This window comes from Ambystoma mexicanum, chromosome 11 (assembly GCF_040938575.1).
Source record: "Ambystoma mexicanum isolate Mex_15411 chromosome 11, UKY_AmexF1_1, whole genome shotgun sequence".
In the NCBI taxonomy this organism is placed as follows: Eukaryota; Metazoa; Chordata; class Amphibia; order Caudata; family Ambystomatidae; genus Ambystoma; species Ambystoma mexicanum.
In genome coordinates, this window is record NC_090934.1 from 823,874,704 (window position 1) to 823,888,314 (window position 13,611).

The window sequence follows — 13,611 nt, forward strand, 5'->3', positions numbered from 1 at the left end:
CAGCGATTACACGAAAATATTGACAGCGCTAGGAGGCCATGCAAATGGCAGAGGTATGCTTTACAAAGCCCACGTAGCGTGCACAAAACAGCACATCAGTCAGGCCCACTTGAAGAGATGGTAAAGAGGAAATACTTCTGCTGCATCCAGTAAAACATAGAGATTGGCCTGCTTTAAAGGTTGACCATGTCCTTCATGGGTGTCTGTCAATATGATACTTCCCTGCTGCAAAGCTTACATTCGAAACGCCAGAACAACTAGGCCCAGAGCACAAAGATGCAGTCAGGTTGAAATAACGAGATACTGAAGAGCAATTTTGTATTTCAGAGTGGGAAAAGGAAGTATGACCCCGACGTGATTTGAACACACAACCTTTTAATCTGGAGTCAGACGCGCTACCATTGCGCCACGAGGTCCTTGTGGCAATCCACCTGGTGTGTCTGATGAAAGAATAAAGGTAGGAGACGTACATGCACCTGCAGAGCCTCATTGCTTCTTTAGGTAGACTGGCTAGGATAGCTTCCTTCTGTGCATCAGTACACGCTGCAGCCAAACCCTTCCCATGAAGTCTTGATATTTATGAATTGAATGGCAAGTTTTGAAAAACTAAAGCAAGCGAGAAGAATTGCTTACAGTTTATTGGATTTTTTGGACGTCAGCAGACGAGACCTGCGAGAGGTAAACAGAAGTTCATAGTTGGTCATGCTGAATTTTTGAGCCAAAATGCATCGTCCCTGGGTTGGCTTGAACCACCAACCTTTCGGTTAACAGCCGAACGCGCTAACCGATTGCGCCACAGAGACTCATGCAGTGCTTACACTGGGGCCTGATTGGTGTGCTGTTTGCTTATGCTTCCCAGGCAACCTGAAAATATTTCTAAAATAGCTCTATTTCCCACAGCAAATCAGGGTATCAAGCACTTCCCTACCTCCCCTAATCCACAAACACAGGGGATTTAGTAGAGGACAGAGCCCATCAACAGTGCACCAAATGTCCTCTGTGTAGGCATAACTTGCTATGAGGAGAAAGCCACAGTTGCGCACTTGTGTTAAAAGGGGACAGTAGGCTGAACCCAGAGAACACGGGAGAAATGACTCAGGTTTACTGAGTGGAACACTCTGTGTCTTTGTGCCAAAAACAGCAGCGTCTTTTCGGTTAACAGCCGAACGCGCTAACCAATTGTGCCACAGAGACTCACTGGCATGTGTGTTCTGCCTTTGGCCTGATTGCATTGCTATTTTTTTCTGATTGGCAGAAAACCTGAACTTTTTTCTGAAAAAGGCATGCCTCTCTTAGCACTGCAGTGCATTAGACTGCTCCCTTGCTTCCCTGAGTCCCCAAATACACAACCACCTTGGGCACAATAGAAGACACATTCCAGCAGATTTAGCAAGAGTGCACCAAGGTTTCTATATGTAGGTACCTTGCTGAGAAGCAAGACCTGCAGTTGCATTCTTCTGTTAAAAGAGGGCAGCAGAGTGCACCAAGAGAACTTGGGGGAAGTAGCTTATGTTAACTACTTGCCATGATCTTTATAGATCCCTCTGTTTGACTGGGTGAATTCTAATTTCTGGGGTAGAGTAAGCAATTTTTGGATCTAGATGCTGTGCGCAACAGGAATGCTATATACTGCACTGTACTGCTACTGAAAATTTACCAATTTTACAGGATGTTCAGGTAAGCTTTGTTTCAGAAAACAACTTGCTAGAGGCCCTAGGACAGATTACTGGGACAAAGGAAGAGGGTTTGGGGATTAGCACATCTCCTATGAAAGGTACAGTCACGCCCGAGACAACTCTAAGTGCCTCCTCAAATTCTAAGAAATGCGAACTGGGGTCCTACGCCTTTTATTGCCAGTGGATTTTTGTGTTTCAGACAAATGTGCACGCCTCCCAGAGCCCCATGCAATGCACTTAGCGAAATGGGGGAAGGTGCTGTGCAACCCTCTCGCTGACAATGTCTCTCTTGTCTATAATGTATCTATGAGAGAGAGAGAAATAGGCAATGCGAGAGTGAAAAAGTAAAATGGAAATGTGTCTACTGAGACCAGTATAAGGGGAAATCCTCACAATCCAGGACTGACAGTTGATTGGGAGGGCGCTTACAGTTTTCTGACACCAGACCGGTACCTGAACTCACAAACCCAAACTGCAAAGTGATGGGCATTGCCACTAGACTGCCGACCCCCTTTCGGGGCCCCAGCATATATCGTTTGGTCACACCTAGAGTTCCCAGGACAGTGCAACATTCAGCGATTACACGAAAATATTGACAGCGCTAGGAGGCCATGCAAATGGCAGAGGTATGCTTTACAAAGCCCACGTAGCGTGCACAAAACAGCACATCAGTCAGGCCCACTTGAAGAGATGGTAAAGAGGAAATACTTCTGCTGCATCCAGTAAAACATAGAGATTGGCCTGCTTTACAGGTTGACCATGTCCTTCATGGGTGTCTGTCAATATGATACTTCCCTGCTGCAAAGCTTACATTCGAAACGCCAGAACAACTAGGCCCAGAGCACAAAGATGCAGTCAGGTTGAAATAACGAATTACTGAAGAGCAATTTTGTATTTCAGAGTGGGAAAAGCAAATATGCCCCCGACGTGATTTGAACACGCAACCTTCTGATCTGGAGTCAGACGCGCTACCATTGCGCCACGAGGTCCTTGTGGAAATCCACCTGGTATGTCTGATGACAGAATAAAGGTAGGAGACGTGCATGGACCTGCAGAGCCTCATTGCTTCTTTAAGTAGACTGGCTAGGATAGCTTCCTTCTGTGCATCAGTACACGCTGCAGCCAAACCCTTCCCATGAAGTCTTGATGTTTATGAATTGAATGGCAAGTTTTGAAAAACTAAAGCAAGCGAGAAGAATTGCTTACAGTTTATTGGATTTTTTGGACGTCAGCAGACGAGACCTGCGAGAGGTAGACAGAAGTTCATAGTTGGTCATGCTGAATTTTTGAGCCAAAATGCACCGTCCCTGGGTGGGCTTGAACCACCAACCTTTCGGTTAACAGCCGAACGCGCTAACCGATTGCGCCACAGAGACTCATGCAGTTCTTACACAGGGGCCTGATTGGTGTGCTGTTTGCTTATGCTTCCCAGGCAACCTGAAAATATTTCTAAAATAGCTCTATTTCCCACAGCAAATCAGGGTATCAAGCACTTCCCTACCTCCCCTAATCCACAAACACAGGGGATTTAGTAGAGGACAGAGCCCATCAACAGTGCACCAAATGTCCTCTGTGTAGGCATAACTTGCTATGAGGAGAAAGCCACAGTTGCGCACTTGTGTTAAAAGGGGACAGTAGGCTGAACCCAGAGAACACGGGAGAAATGACTCAGGTTTACTGAGTGGAACACTCTGTGTCTTTGTGCCAAAAACAGCAGCGTCTTTTCGGTTAACAGCCGAACGCGCTAACCAATTGCGCCACAGAGACTCACTGGCATGTGTGTTCTGCCTTTGGCCTGATTGCATTGCTATTTTTTTCTGATTGGCAGAAAACCTGAACTTTTTTCTGAAAAAGGCATGCCTCTCTTAGCACTGCAGTGCAGTAGACTGCTCCCTTGCTTCCCTGAGTCCCCAAATACACAACCACCTTGGGCACAATAGAAGACACATTCCAGCAGATTTAGCAAGAGTGCACCAAGGATTCTATATGTAGGTACCTTGCTGAGAAGCAAGACCTGCAGTTGCATTCTTCTGTTAAAAGAGGGCAGCAGAGTGCACCAAGAGAACTTGGGGGAAGTAGCTTATGTTAACTACTTGCCATGCTCTTTATAGATCCCTCTGTTTGACTGGGTGAATTCTAATTTCTGGGGTAGAGTAAGCAATTTTTGGATCTAGATGCTGTGCGCAACAGGAATGCTATATACTGCACTGTACTGCTACTGAATAGTTACCAATTTTACAGGATGTTGAGGTAAGCTTTGTTTCAGAAAACAACTTGCTAGAGGCACTAAGACAGATTACTGGGACAAAGGAAGAGGGTTTGGGGATTAGCACATCTCCTATGAAAGGTACAGTCACGCCCGAGACAACTCTGAGTGTCACTTCAAATTTTAAGAAATGCAAACTAGGGACCTACGCTTTTTATTGCCAGTGGATCTTTGTGTTTCAGACAAATGTGCACGCCTCCCAGAGCCCCATGCAATGCACTTAGGGAAATGGGGGAAGGTGCTGTGCAACCCTCTCGCTGACAATGTCTCTCTTGTCTATAATGTATCTATGAGAGAGAGAGAAATAGGCAATGCGAGAGTGAAAAAGTAAAATGGAAATGTGTCTACTGAGACCAGTATAAGGGGAAATCCTCACAATCCAGGACCGACAGTTGATTGGGAGGGCGCTTACAGTTTTCCGACACCAGACCGGTACCTGAACTCACAAACCCAAACTGCAAAGTGATGGGCATTGCCACTAGACTGCCGACCCCCTTTCGGGGCCCCAGCATATATCCTTTAGTCACACCTAGATTTCCCAGGACAGTGCAGCATTCAGCGATTACACGAAAATATTGACAGCGCTAGGAGGCCATGCAAATGGCAGAGGTATGCTTTACAAAGCCCACGTAGCGTGCACAAAACAGCACATCAGTCAGGCCCACTTGAAGAGATGGTAAAGAGGAAATACTTCTGCTGCATCCAGTAAAACATAGAGATTGGCCTGCTTTAAAGGTTGACCATGTCCTTCATGGGTGTCTGTCAATATGATACTTCCCTGCTGCAAAGCTTACATTCGAAACGCCAGAACAACTAGGCCCAGAGCATAAAGATGCAGTCAGGTTGAAATAACGAGATACTGAAGAGCAATTTTGTATTTCAGAGTGGGAAAAGGAAGTATGACCCCGACGTGATTTGAACACACAACCTTCTGATCTGGAGTCAGACGCTACCATTGCGCCACGAGGTCCTTGTGGCAATCCACCTGGTGTGTCTGATGACAGAATAAAGGTAGGAGACGTGCATGAACCTGCAGAGCCTCATTGCTTCTTTAAGTAGACTGGCTAGGATAGCTTCCTTCTGTGCATCAGTACACGCTGCAGCCAAACCCTTCCCATGAAGTCTTGATGTTTATGAATTGAATGGCAAGTTTTGAAAAACTAAAGCAAGCGAGAAGAATTGCTTGCAGTTTATTGGATTTTTTGGACGTCAGCAGACGAGACCTGCGAGAGGTAAACAGAAGTCCATAGTTGGTCACGCTGAATTTTTGAGCCAAAATGCACCGTCCCTGGGTGGGCTTGAACCACCAACCTTTCGGTTAACAGCCGAACGCGCTAACCGATTGCGCCACAGAGACTCATGCAGTTCTTACACAGGGACCTGATTGGTGTGCTGTTTGCTTATGCTTCCCAGGCAACCTGAAAATATTTCTAAAATAGCTCTATTTCCCACAGCAAATCAGGGTATCAAGCACTTCCCTACCTCCCCTAATCCACAAACACAGGGGATTTAGTAGAGGAAAGAGCCCATCAACAGTGCACCAAATGTCCTCTGTGTAGGCATAACTTGCTATGAGGAGAAAACCACAGTTGCGCACTTGTGTTAAAAGGGGACAGTAGGCTGAACCCAGAGAACACGGGAGAAATGACTCAGGTTTACTGAGTGGAACACTCTGTGTCTTTGTGCCAAAAACAGCAGCGTCTTTTCGGTTAACAGCCGAACGCGCTAACCAATTGTGCCACAGAGACTCACTGGCATGTGTGTTCTGCCTTTGGCCTGATTGCATTGCTATTTTTTTCTGATTGGCAGAAAACCTGAACTTTTTTCTGAAAAAGGCATGCCTCTCTTAGCACTGCAGTGCATTAGACTGCTCCCTTGCTTCCCTGAGTCCCCAAATACAAAACCACCTTGGGCACAATAGAAGACACATTCCAGCAGATTTAGCAAGAGTGGACCAAGGATTCTATATGTAGGTACCTTGCTGAGAAGCAAGACCTGCAGTTGCATTCTTCTGTTAAAAGAGGGCAGCAGAGTGCACCAAGAGAACTTGGGGGAAGTAGCTTATGTTAACTACTTGCCATGCTCTTTATAGATCCCTCTGTTTGACTGGGTGAATTCTAATTTCTGGGGTAGAGTAAGCAATTTTTGGATCTAGATGCTGTGCGCAACAGGAATGCTATATACTGCACTGTACTGCTACTGAAAAGTTACCAATTTTACAGGATGTTCAGGTAAGCTTTGTTTCAGAAAACAACTTGCTAGAGGCACTAAGACAGATTACTGGGACAAAGGAAGAGGGTTTGGGGATTAGCACATCTCCTATGAAAGGTACAGTCACGCCCGAGACAACTCTGAGTGTCACCTCAAATTCTAAGAAATGCAAACTAGGGACCTACGCTTTTTATTGCCAGTGGATCTTTGTGTTTCAGACAAATGTGCACGCCTCCCAGAGCCCCTTGCAATGCACTTAGGGAAAGGGGGGAAGGTGCTGTGCAACCCTCTCGCTGACAATGTCTCTCTTGTCTATAATGTATCTATGAGAGAGAGAGAAATAGGCAATGCGAGAGTGAAAAAGTAAAATGGAAATGTGTCTACTGAGACCAGTATAAGGGGAAATCCTCACAATCCAGGACTGACAGTTGATTGGGAGGGCGCTTACAGTTTTCTGACACCAGACCGGTACCTGAACTCACAAACCCAAACTGCAAAGTGATGGGCATTGCCACTAGACTGCCGACCCCCTTTCGGGGCCCCAGCATATATCGTTTGGTCACACCTAGAGTTCCCAGGACAGTGCAGCATTCAGGGATTACACGAAAATATTGACAGCGCTAGGAGGCCATGCAAATGGCAGAGGTATGCTTTACAAAGCCCACGTAGCGTGCACAAAACAGCACATCAGTCAGGCCCACTTGAAGAGATGGTAAAGAGGAAATACTTCTGCTGCATCCAGTAAAACATAGAGATTGGCCTGCTTTAAAGCTTGACCATGTCCTTCATGGGTGTCTGCAAATATGATACTTCCCTGCTGCAAAGCTTACATTCGAAACGCCAGAACAACTAGGCCCAGAGCACAAAGATGCAGTCAGGTTGAAATAACGAATTACTGAAGAGCAATTTTGTATTTCAGAGTGGGAAAAGCAAATATGCCCCCGACGTGATTTGAACACGCAACCTTCTGATCTGGAGTCAGACGCGCTACCATTGCGCCACGAGGTCCTTGTGGAAATCCACCTGGTATGTCTGATGACAGAATAAAGGTAGGAGACGTGCATGGACCTGCAGAGCCTCATTGCTTCTTTAAGTAGACTGGCTAGGATAGCTTCCTTCTGTGCATCACTACACGCTGCAGCCAAACCCTTCCCATGAAGTCTTGATGTTTATGAATTGAATGGCAAGTTTTGAAAAACTAAAGCAAGCGAGAAGAATTGCTTACAGTTTATTGGATTTTTTGGACGTCAGCAGACGAGACCTGCGAGAGGTAAACAGAAGTTCATAGTTGGTCATGCTGAATTTTTGAGCCAAAATGCACCGTCCCTGGGTGGGCTTGAACCACCAACCTTTCGGTTAGCAGCCGAACGCGCTAACCGATTGCGCCACAGAGACTCATGCAGTTCTTACACAGGGGCCTGATTGGTGGGCTGTTTGCTTATGCTTCCCAGGCAACCTGAAAATATTTCTAAAATAGCTCTATTTCCCACAGCAAATCAGGGTATCAAGCACTTCCCTACCTCCCCTAATCCACAAACACAGGGGATTTAGTAGAGGACAGAGCCCATCAACAGTGCACCAAATGTCCTCTGTGTAGGCATAACTTGCTATGAGGAGAAAGCCACAGTTGCGCACTTGTGTTAAAAGGGGACAGTAGGCTGAACCCAGAGAACACGGGAGAAATGACTCAGGTTTACTGAGTGGAACACTCTGTGTCTTTGTGCCAAAAACAGCAGCGTCTTTTCGGTTAACAGCCGAACGCGCTAACCAATTGCGCCACAGAGACTCACTGGCATGTGTGTTCTGCCTTTGGCCTGATTGCATTGCTATTTTTTTCTGATTGGCAGAAAACCTGAACTTTTTTCTGAAAAAGGCATGCCTCTCTTAGCACTGCAGTGCAGTAGACTGCTCCCTTGCTTCCCTGAGTCCCCAAATACACAACCACCTTGGGCACAATAGAAGACACATTCCAGCAGATTTAGCAAGAGTGCACCAAGGATTCTATATGTAGGTACCTTGCTGAGAAGCAAGACCTGCAGTTGCATTCTTCTGTTAAAAGAGGGCAGCAGAGTGCACCAAGAGAACTTGGGGGAAGTAGCTTATGTTAACTACTTGCCATGCTCTTTATAGATCCCTCTGTTTGACTGGGTGAATTCTAATTTCTGGGGTAGAGTAAGCAATTTTTGGATCTAGATGCTGTGCGCAACAGGAATGCTATATACTGCACTGTACTGCTACTGAATAGTTACCAATTTTACAGGATGTTCAGGTAAGCTTTGTTTCAGAAAACAACTTGCTAGAGGCACTAAGACAGATTACTGGGACAAAGGAAGAGGGTTTGGGGATTAGCACATCTCCTATGAAAGGTACAGTCACGCCCGAGACAACTCTGAGTGTCACTTCAAATTTTAAGAAATGCAAACTAGGGACCTACGCTTTTTATTGCCAGTGGATCTTTGTGTTTCAGACAAATGTGCACGCCTCCCAGAGCCCCATGCAATGCACTTAGGGAAATGAGGGAAGGTGCTGTGCAACCCTCTCGCTGACAATGTCTCTCTTGTCTATAATGTATCTATGAGAGAGAGAGAAATAGGCAATGCGAGAGTGAAAAAGTAAAATGGAAATGTGTCTACTGAGACCAGTATAAGGGGAAATCCTCACAATCCAGGACCGACAGTTGATTGGGAGGGCGCTTACAGTTTTCCGACACCAGACCGGTACCTGAACTCACAAACCCAAACTGCAAAGTGATGGGCATTGCCACTAGACTGCCGACCCCCTTTCGGGGCCCCAGCATATATCCTTTAGTCACACCTAGATTTCCCAGGACAGTGCAGCATTCAGCGATTACACGAAAATATTGACAGCGCTAGGAGGCCATGCAAATGGCAGAGGTATGCTTTACAAAGCCCACGTAGCGTGCACAAAACAGCACATCAGTCAGGCCCACTTGAAGAGATGGTAAAGAGGAAATACTTCTGCTGCATCCAGTAAAACATAGAGATTGGCCTGCTTTAAAGGTTGACCATGTCCTTCATGGGTGTCTGTCAATATGATACTTCCCTGCTGCAAAGCTTACATTCGAAACGCCAGAACAACTAGGCCCAGAGCACAAAGATGCAGTCAGGTTGAAATAACGAATTACTGAAGAGCAATTTTATATTTCAGAGTGGGAAAAGCAAATATGCCCCCGACGTGATTTGAACACGAAACCTTCTGATCTGGAGTCAGACGCGCTACCATTGCGCCACGAGGTCCTTGCGGCAGTTCACCTGGTGTGTCTGATGACAGAATAAAGGTAGGAGACGTACATGCACCTGCAGAGCCTCATTGCTTCTTTAAGTAGACTGGCTAGGATAGCTTCCTTCTGTGCATCAGTACACGCTGCAGCCAAACCCTTCCCATGAAGTCTTGATGTTTATGAATTGAATGGCAAGTTTTGAAAAACTAAAGCAAGCGAGAAGAATTGCTTACAGTTTATTGGATTTTTTGGACGTCAGCAGACGAGACCTGCGAGAGGTAAACAGAAGTTCATAGTTGGTCATGCTGAATTTTTGAGCCAAAATGCACCGTCCCTGGGTGGGCTTGAACCACCAACCTTTCGGTTAACAGCCGAACGCGCTAACCGATTGCGCCACAGAGACTCATGCAGTGCTTACACTGGGGCCTGATTGGTGTGCTGTTTGCTTATGCTTCCCAGGCAACCTGAAAATATTTCTAAAATAGCTCTATTTCCCACAGCAAATCAGGGTATCAAGCACTTCCCTACCTCCCCTAATCCACAAACACAGGGGATTTAGTAGAGGACAGAGCCCATCAACAGTGCACCAAATGTCCTCTGTGTAGGCATAACTTGCTATGAGGAGAAAGCCACAGTTGCGCACTTGTGTTAAAAGGGGACAGTAGGCTGAACCCAGAGAACACGGGAGAAATGACTCAGGTTTACTGAGTGGAACACTCTGTGTCTTTGTGCCAAAAACAGCAGCGTCTTTTCGGTTAACAGCCGAACGCGCTAACCAATTGTGCCACAGAGACTCACTGGCATGTGTGTTCTGCCTTTGGCCTGATTGCATTGCTATTTTTTTCTGATTGGCAGAAAACCTGAACTTTTTTCTGAAAAAGGCATGCCTCTCTTAGCACTGCAGTGCATTAGACTGCTCCCTTGCTTCCCTGAGTCCCCAAATACACAACCACCTTGGGCACAATAGAAGACACATTCCAGCAGATTTAGCAAGAGTGCACCAAGGTTTCTATATGTAGGTACCTTGCTGAGAAGCAAGACCTGCAGTTGCATTCTTCTGTTAAAAGAGGGCAGCAGAGTGCACCAAGAGAACTTGGGGGAAGTAGCTTATGTTAACTACTTGCCATGATCTTTATAGATCCCTCTGTTTGACTGGGTGAATTCTAATTTCTGGGGTAGAGTAAGCAATTTTTGGATCTAGATACTGTGCGCAACAGGAATGCTATATACTGCACTGTACTGCTACTGAAAAGTTACCAATTTTACAGGATGTTCAGGTAAGCTTTGTTTCAGAAAACAACTTGCTAGAGGCCCTAGGACAGATTACTGGGACAAAGGAAGAGGGTTTGGGGATTAGCACATCTCGTATGAAAGGTACAGTCACGCCCGAGACAACTCTGAGTGTCACTTCAAATTTTAAGAAATGCAAACTAGGGACCTGTTGGGGGCTGCTCCGGTCCACCGGGCAGCCCCACACTCGGGTCGGGTAGCGCCCGACACCACACGCTGCAGTGCGGCGATCACGCCGCGGGATGAAGGGTGGGGGTTCATCCCACCCGCTCCGGGACACCGGAGCGCCACACATGGCCGGCAGGCAACCGGCTTACCGCGGCCCCGGCTCTGGGGGCACCCAGGCCGGGGTCGCCACCCTGGCCCGACTCACAGGGCCAGGGAAACACACAGGGACGGTGTTGCCCGGCAGGGGCACCGTCCGGACGGCGTTGCCCGGCAGGGGCACCGTCCTGGAGCTGGGCCCTTTCCTTGGGCCCAGCACACGTGGTGGGGCGCCGCCATGGCGCCGACACAAATAACACACACACCACGGAGTCTTGCTGGTCTCGACTGCCGAGCCGGAAACGGCTCGGACCTTTTATTAGGTTGGTCACATGGTTGCCCATGTGACCACACAACAACACTGTGGAATCTACCATGGCCCCTTGCGGGGGTGCCATGCAACACTCCTCCTTTTCCATAACAACAAAACAAAAACCCCAAAATCCCCACCTAGCCACAACTACTACTATTTGAGCCACTCTACTACTTTGCACACCCTTTATTAACCTGGGTGAGTGGCTCTCATGTCACTAAACGGCACCACTGGGGGCTGCTGGCACCACATAACATTACCCACTAACCGGGCCATTTTAAGCAAGTCCGTGTCTGCCGGCTCACAGTCTTCCGGGGAATGTTACTCATGATGTCCATCTTCCGCACTCGTGGAGTCACCGGAAACCCGCTCGCGTCCTCACCAGCACTCGTATGGAACAGTCACAGCAAAGTCACAAAGACCGGCAAAGCCGCACCTGGGGAGGCCCAGGGGCCACATCGGCTATGTCCACTTGTATGGGGGGCCAGCCCGCGACAAGGCACTGTTGACGGAGGACAAACCCCTCCTCACAATTCCCCCATCCCAGAGGGGTTACTGGTATTGTGTTAGGCCATTCAAACGACAGGCTCTTCCTTCCCGCCCGGGTCAGCTAGCAGAGCGACGCTGGTGGTCTGGTGCCAGGACGCACAAGCCCTCCGGAGAGCTGCAGCCCCTGCGTGTGGAGATGCTTACTTCCCCTCCACTAGGCCCGGGTTGAGCCTGGGCCATGCACCGTTGGGGGGGGGGGCAGGCAGCTCACTCTCTCTCTCTCTGCCCACTCCTCGGGGCATGCACTCCATTGTCTTTGCGAGCCTAGCTGGTGCTGGGCCCGCCTCCTTTGTTTCCTTTGCAGGCCCGTTCGATTCGGGCCTGCACCATCCCTTTTTTTTTCCATTTTTTTTTTTTCCGGGCCCAGCTGATGATGGGCCCGCCTTCCGTTGGGGGCCGCGTCAGCTGTTGGGCGGCCCTACCCCAACTCCGTGCCACGGCCGATGCCGCTCCTCTGTCGGGGCCGCCTCAGCAGTTCCGCGGCCCCTCGTTTCCCTCCTCCGGGTGGGGAAATGGCTCCTTCTTGCCTTGCGGGCCCAGTTGGAGCTGGGCCCGCACCGTTGATTTTCCTGCATCGCCCCTCGCCGCAGCCAGTAGGTGGGGGAGGGGCAGCTCGGCTCCTCCTCGCGGCCGATGCCGCAGGCATTCCAGTCCCCACGGGAAAGGGGGGTACGGCTTCTGCCCTCCTGATGGTGGTGGGGGCCGATTGCCTTCCCCCCGCGGCCGATGCCGCCCATCTCACTCTCCCCCCCTTGACGCAGCAGAGTCCGCATCCAAGGCGGGGAGGGGCGCAGCCACCCACGCGGCCGATGCCGCGGACCTCCTCCATCTCCCTCAGGGGACGGGCAGGCAGCTCGCCCCCATGCGCACTTCGCAGGCCCAGTTTGGAGGTGGGTCTGCCACGGCACTTCTTCTCGGCGGGCCCAGGTATAGAAGGGCCCGCCACACCATGATGTCCTCCGGGCACACGGGGCCCGTTCCTTCGTCGCCATTGTTGGGGGCTGCTCCGGTCCACCGGGCAGCCCCACACTCGGGTCGGGTAGCGCCCGACACCACACGCTGCAGTGCGGCGATCACGCCGCGGGATGAAGGGTGGGGGTTCATCCCACCCGCTCCGGGACACTGGAGCGCCACACATGGCCGGCAGGCAACCGGCTTACCGCGGCCCCGGCTCTGGGGGCACCCAGGCCGGGGTCGCCACCCTGGCCCGACTCACAGGGCCAGGGAAACACACAGGGACGGTGTTGCCCGGCAGGGGCACCGTCCGGACGGCGTTGCCCGGCAGGGGCACCGTCCTGGAGCTGGGCCCTTTCCTTGGGCCCAGCACACGTGGTGGGGCGCCGCCATGGCGCCGACACAAATAACACACACACCACGGAGTCTTGCTGGTCTCGACTGCCGAGCCGGAAACGGCTCGGACCTTTTATTAGGTTGGTCACATGGTTGCCCATGTGACCACACAACAACACTGTGGAATCTACCATGGCCCCTTGCGGGGGTGCCATGCAACAGGACCTACGCTTTTTATTGCCAGTGGATCTTTGTGTTTCAGACAAATGTGCACGCCTCCCAGAGCCCCATGCAATGCACTTAGGGAAATGGGGGAAGGTGCTGTGCAACCCTCTCGCTGACAATGTCTCTCTTGTCTATAATGTATCTATGAGAGAGAGAGAAATAGGCAATGCGAGAGTGAAAAAGTAAAATGGAAATGTGTCTACTGAGACCAGTATAAGGGGAAATCCTCACAATCCAGGACCGACAGTTGATTGGGAGGGCGCTTACAGTTTTCCGACACCAGACC

The 13,611-nt window shown here is 49.5% G+C and overlaps 9 non-coding genes across 9 annotated transcripts; all 9 read right to left on the minus strand.

The window, feature by feature from the left end:
* Nucleotides 1-344: 344 nt before the first annotated feature.
* On the minus strand, nt 345-416 carry TRNAW-CCA (transfer RNA tryptophan (anticodon CCA)). Its single transcript has one exon. It is a non-coding gene; the product is annotated as a tRNA-Trp (tRNA).
* Nucleotides 417-729: 313 nt separating this feature from the next.
* TRNAN-GUU (transfer RNA asparagine (anticodon GUU)) lies at nt 730-803 on the minus strand. Its single transcript has one exon. It is a non-coding gene; the product is annotated as a tRNA-Asn (tRNA).
* A 1,790-nt stretch (nt 804-2,593) lies between these two features.
* On the minus strand, nt 2,594-2,665 carry TRNAW-CCA (transfer RNA tryptophan (anticodon CCA)). Its single transcript has one exon. It is a non-coding gene; the product is annotated as a tRNA-Trp (tRNA).
* Nucleotides 2,666-2,978: 313 nt separating this feature from the next.
* TRNAN-GUU (transfer RNA asparagine (anticodon GUU)) lies at nt 2,979-3,052 on the minus strand. The gene has a single exon. It is a non-coding gene; the product is annotated as a tRNA-Asn (tRNA).
* Nucleotides 3,053-5,225: 2,173 nt separating this feature from the next.
* TRNAN-GUU (transfer RNA asparagine (anticodon GUU)) lies at nt 5,226-5,299 on the minus strand. The gene has a single exon. It is a non-coding gene; the product is annotated as a tRNA-Asn (tRNA).
* A 1,790-nt stretch (nt 5,300-7,089) lies between these two features.
* Nucleotides 7,090-7,161, minus strand: TRNAW-CCA (transfer RNA tryptophan (anticodon CCA)). The gene has a single exon. It is a non-coding gene; the product is annotated as a tRNA-Trp (tRNA).
* Nucleotides 7,162-7,474: 313 nt separating this feature from the next.
* TRNAS-GCU (transfer RNA serine (anticodon GCU)) lies at nt 7,475-7,548 on the minus strand. Its single transcript has one exon. It is a non-coding gene; the product is annotated as a tRNA-Ser (tRNA).
* Nucleotides 7,549-9,338: 1,790 nt separating this feature from the next.
* Nucleotides 9,339-9,410, minus strand: TRNAW-CCA (transfer RNA tryptophan (anticodon CCA)). Its single transcript has one exon. It is a non-coding gene; the product is annotated as a tRNA-Trp (tRNA).
* Nucleotides 9,411-9,723: 313 nt separating this feature from the next.
* On the minus strand, nt 9,724-9,797 carry TRNAN-GUU (transfer RNA asparagine (anticodon GUU)). The gene has a single exon. It is a non-coding gene; the product is annotated as a tRNA-Asn (tRNA).
* Between the last annotated feature and the right edge of the window lie 3,814 nt (nt 9,798-13,611).